Genomic DNA, 6000 nt, shown 5'->3' with positions numbered 1-6000 from the left:
AGAAGATATTAAGTGATAGATGCTAGGTGGTTGAATTATATTAATAATGCTCATACATATCATCCTCAACTCGCATCCTCTTCCTCCCTGATGTACGCTGCTGAGTATGAGTAGTCGGTAATTGTGGTGCAGCAGCATCATTATCATCTCCGTCAAGACTGTAGTTATCAATATCTATCAAATCCCCAGATAGATCACCCTGTTCTTCAGTATCACTAATCTCATCAATCTCAACATTATCCGGCGTCTCATCCTTCTCTTCCATCAATGCGTCGATCTCATTAGAAGTAAAGAACTGCTTCAATTCCTCCGCTTCCTGTATATCAAGGTCAAACTTAGATGTACAGAGGTATAGCATTAGCTCTTCGATGGTGCCCGATTTCAAAGAGCCGCGGCGATAATGGCAGATATCGCGCGTAGTATTAAACAGACGTTCCACACCAGCACCCGTTGCTGGGATTGCAAGATAATCCCGTGCAAGTGAAGCGATAGCTGGGAAACGAGATTCATTCTCTTTCTAGAATGAGAGCGGCTCCGAATCAGTTATATCTATATCAACATTAGTATCTATTAGATAAGTGATCGGAAGGATTCAACCTACTGCTATTAAGATACTGCGTTATTTTATCAATAACCGGCTTTGACTTGGGGATAGATTTCTGGCTTCGAATAAGATTGTGAAGAACTGATCTTGGTGTCGATGTAGAAGACCCTTGCGGGCCCTTAGCACTATCAAGACGTTCCTAGATTGGAGTAAGTGTATCCTGGAATACTACTCGATACTGATCCCGTAGCTCTTTAGCGTCGGACTAGTCATCAGAAAGAAAGAATTGGAATCTATTATCCGGCGACAGTATTGTATAAACTGTATAGATATGCCCTCGCATTTTATCAGTCTCCTTATAGTAGTCGCGTAATTTTGACTAGCTAGCATCGAGAGAAGCAAGTATCTGCTGCTTCTATATAACTCGCTTTCGTTTCAATTGTCTTTTTGATCGTTCAATATGCTCAAATAGCAAATTATAGATCTCAAAGACAAGATGTGATGTTATATCTCGTGTCTTTGAGAGAGCAAGTGTATAATCAAAGAATAGCTTTGTAAGACAAAGAAGATAGTCAATCTGACGCTATTGATCATCATCTAGTGCGAAGTCTTGCTCATTGAACTGATCATAGAATTGTATGATAAAGATACGGAGTCTCTTGGCTCGCCGGAGCATAAGATATGTTGAATTCCACCGAGTCTTCACATCTTGGAGAAGCATAATCCCTTGCCCTGAAGGTTGAAGTGCGATAAATGAATCTCGGCGCTGAGGACTAGCGCGGATGTATACAGTAAGTGCTCGTATTCTTTTTAAAGTATGCGAGATATCCCGTTTTTTTGTATTCGCCCTTGCGAGAGTAACTTGTTGCTCAGTCCATTTGGTTTCTGTAGTCTCATTCTGAGGGACTGCTTTGAGACGGTCAAGTAGCTGGTTCAAACTCAATTGGATCATATGCGCAAGACAGGGGATGCGGATGATGTTGATATCCCGTGCATTAGATAAAGATTGTTGTAGCAAAGATTGCTGTAGTGTATCAACCAGAGTCTTATTATTCGACGTATTATCAGTGGTCAATCCAAATATCCGGTCCTCAATTTCATGCTGAGTAACCGTCTGTATGACAGTTGTACTTAGGTTCACACCGGAATGTGTTCTATGAAGGGGTTTGAAACCGAGTAGCACCTCGCGGTAGACCCAGTCAGCATCGATAAAATAGCCAGTAATGGCTATAAATCCTTGCCCAAATAGAGATGTCCAACAATCCAATGCAATTGAGATCCTTGCATGCTCCGGTAGCATCCTAAGTATATTCTTTTGCCGCTCTTTCACACGAAGAGATAGCCGACGTTGAATTGTAGTAGCGTATGGTATATCCAAAGGGCTTAGGGCTAACTGTGATTGCGAAATCAAGAGACGAAAGGATGGGTTTTCGACAAGTCGGAATGGGAGTCGGTTGATAGTAATAAATTGTAGGAGTTGATCGTTCCAGTCCTCTTACGAGAAAGATGCTTCCGCTTCGGTATGACCCTATATTGATATTGATATAAGTAAGTAGTATGAAAGAAGGATAGGACTGTATATACCGATTGAATAAACCCTCTCATTACCCCCTTTTGCTTCCGTATCCCTGTAGCTTTTTTACAAGCTGTAGTTTCCAGATGACGAGTGATAGTCGTTGTACCATGACGGTTGACCTTTTCAGTACTCTTACCGTTGCCAGTTTGTTTCTTAGTGCCATAAGGATGCTCAAGGATAAGACCGCAACGCTTGCACATCACCTTCGGGCTCCCAGAAACTACATGCGCCACTTGTTCATACTGTTTCCAAGTCTCCGAAGCAGAACCATGCTGGGAGTCCTATGGAATCATCGTGTTGGTAGATCTATAGTCGGTCTGTAACCACCAATTAACCCAATTGCTGTGATTCATCGCGTCGAAAAGAAAATAAGTGCCTATTCTACCAGGACTAACTCGTTGAAAGCACTGAAAATGTTCTGCTTCTAAGGCAATTGACGAAGGAACAGACGGCTGAAGAAACGATGAACGACTACGGTAGTAGCTGCTAGATGCCTGGTGAGAGGTAGTAAATGATATAGTATCGAGGTCAGGTTCAAATAGGTCGAACTGAGATGATCCAAACTCGGTTTGCTGGCTTTGCGACATGATCAGTTGACGATTCAATAATGAAGATTGATTCAAAGATGAAGATGTATAGTATGAAATGTATAGTAGGAAGGATATAGGGCTTTAGGGGGATAGCTTCAAGGTCATACATTACAAAAGGCCACTTCTTGAATCTTGATAGTAGCATTAAACAGCAAATTGATGCAATAAACAGAGGATTCATCATAGTGCTAGTCAGAATTGAAACGTATGATTATAATACTCGTATATGATTGGCTGCATCGTGCATATTAAGTGGGCTTAGCCCATCAAAAGCCTATAGATAGCCCATTCCCAGCCCATTTCCCGGTCCATTTCGCAATATTATGATCCAAAAAATTTCACCCGATGGCTTAGGATATATTTTTAAACCTCTATTACCTCGAGATCAGCTATAATATCACCTATCTATAAAAGCAGAAACAAAGAAGGAGAGATAGGTATCCGTCAGTATAAAGTTCAGTCATGTAAACCTACAAAACATGAATTTGATACTTGGTTTTATACTTCAACAGAAAGATGCACCTAGTTCAATCTAGATAATATATATATCTCTTCATACTGATACTCAGTACGCTATAATAGTATGAATTCATGGTCAAATTGGATCTTTTTTGGGTGATTTTGTATGAAATCTGGCATCATGATGTTGAATTCAGTATAATATCTACTCAATTCCTACAATATTGTACTTCTGATGGTGATAATATAATAATACTGAATATACAGGCTGGAACTTGCGTAAAATACAGCTATTAATCAGCTACTTTATGCATGCCAAGACTGTATTTGTGCGTAGAAATGGGCTTTGATGGGGGCCTTATGGGCCCCCATTAATGGGCTGTGGGTTGGGTTGGGCTTTGAATATTGGGCCCATAGCCCACTGTGGGTTGGGCTTTGGGCCGGGGGTATGGGCCCATTTGTGGGCTATGCAGAGGTCTAGTGAGGACGAGGTCTACTCAGAAGTCGGGGATTACTCGGTTATAAAGGCCACTATATACTTATACCTTTTATATTTAGTACTTTACTATTACTAATATATCTACCTTCTAGAACCAGGATTCCTTAGCACGGATGACGTTTAACCAGATAGCCTGGGAGGACCAGCTACTACGATTTCTTACGGTCGCTCGCCTCCCATTCCGGTTGATTGAACACCCTGAATTTCATACATTAGTCGCACTTATATAAGCAGCGGATTCCCTACCTGAAATTCCCTCCGCGAAAACAATCAGACGCCGTCTTCAAAGCACTATACAAGAGCGCCAGCAGAGTATCCTACGGAGGCTACCTCCTAGTGCAAAACTATCCGTTACACTTGATTGCTAGACCTCACCGTTCGCATAGGCCTTTATGGCAGTTACTGGCTATTTTATTAATAAGGACTGGTAGTACCGTGAGATCCTTCTTGGATTCGAACCTCTCCACGGAACCCACTCTGGTATAAACCTTAGTGTTGTACTTACAGATATTCTTAAGAGGCATGATATCAAACATAAGGTACTTACGATCACAACCGACAATGCTTCAAACAATAAAACATTAGTCGAAAGTCTCTAGCAAGCAATACCAGAAGATACCACTATTGTTAGAGTTCCATATATTGCCCATATCCTCCAGCTAAGTCTCAATAAGCTACTTAGACATATAAAGGCGAGCCTAGTGAATAAGTCAACAGAGACTCGGTGGACAGAACAGCGGTCTCAGTCCGCCCGAACGAACGCGAGGCAGTATAAGCGAGAAATTGTCAATACTTCAAGTAAGGTCAGTTATATCTAATTTCATAATATTATCACCATTTCTTATACCTTACTAACTATTTTACTAGGTTCGAAACCTCGCTATATACATGAATATAAGCCCCTAGCGACGGGATACATTTTACGCCCTTCAGACCGAATCAGCTAAACTCGCGCCAATACAAGATATCAAAACGCGATAGAACTCCACTTTTCTTATACTCCGGCGTGCAAAGCGGCTTCACCCTTATTTTACGCCGTTTTGTGATAAGTATAAGCGATCGGACCTTACATTAGATGACGATGAATGGCGATAGATCGAGTACCTTCTTTAGATTAGACCTCGTCCTCACCCGCATGGACTCGGAACCGACCCGACCCTCAACCCGCAAAATGCGGGTTTCGAGTCCTTACCTAGGACTCGCGGGTAGAACTCGGAGGGCCAGGGAATTGGTACGGGTCACCCGCAGACTTGTTTCGGGTCCACAAATAGGACAAACACCTAATTCTTAACAGTTGCATTAATTATGAAGACTTGGTTTGTATTTTTGATTATTCTTATGTTTTTCACTTTCCATCTTGTAGCTTCTGATTTCTATTTTCTTTACAGTTGAATTTAGAGAAAATAAGGGCATTCCAATTATAAAATGACTATCTCATCGTTGTATTATAACCATTTAGACGTACTGAGCGCACTCGCGCCCTTCCAGTTGTACGGTTAACTGGAAGATCTATATCGTTCTCAATATCATCTTCTTTAATACCCTTATCCTCGCCATTTCCATCGTCCTCGTTAATAGATACGACACTTCTCCGCCGTTTTCCTAATATAACCGTACTTGGCTGTGGTATCTCTACTACCACAATATCATCCTCCTTATTATTACTAATCGGTTCTAGATCATTTATACCGTTTTCGCGTTCTTCGCCTTCTGCTTATATTTCTTAGAATAAGAGATACTCATTTAATAGTAGACGCTCCTCATCCTCTATCTCAAACTTTGATATAAACATATATATTATAAGCTCTTAAATAGTCGATGGTTTTAGAGAACCCCGACGGTAGTGACATATATCGCGCGTAGAGTTAAAAAGTCGCTTAACTCCAGCTCTAGTAGCTAGAATAGTAAGTATATCCCGCGCTAAGTTAGTAAGCGCGGGGAACACACGCTTATTCTCTCTCCAAAAAACACGAGGCGTAGTCGCAATAGTAGCTATATTTAGGGTTAGTTATAATATAATAAGGGGGTCCAGAGTACTTACGACTATTAAGATACTGGCTTAGTTCGTTATCAACTAATGATACTTCCGATAGAGGTAGTGCCTACCTATATATCTTCTTAAGTTCGGATAGTCCTAAGTTTAAAGATACCGCTCTAGGCTCCTCTCTATATATAAGACGGTGCTTATATAGTTTAAGGCGATCTTTAAGACTCTTCCGATACCGACCTCGCTAATTAACCTCCGGATCCTTCCAATCTTTACTTATAAAGAATTGGAGCTTGTTCTATAGGGATATGATAGTACCAATTGTATAAAGATCACTATATATAT

The sequence above is a fragment of the Penicillium solitum genome (genome assembly GCF_028829755.1).
Source record: "Penicillium solitum strain IBT 25940 chromosome Unknown utg000009l_segment0_segment0, whole genome shotgun sequence".
Lineage (NCBI taxonomy): Eukaryota > Fungi > Ascomycota > Eurotiomycetes > Eurotiales > Aspergillaceae > Penicillium > Penicillium solitum.
The sequence above is the reverse complement of the archived record's forward strand: the minus strand, read 5'-3'. Positions refer to the sequence as shown.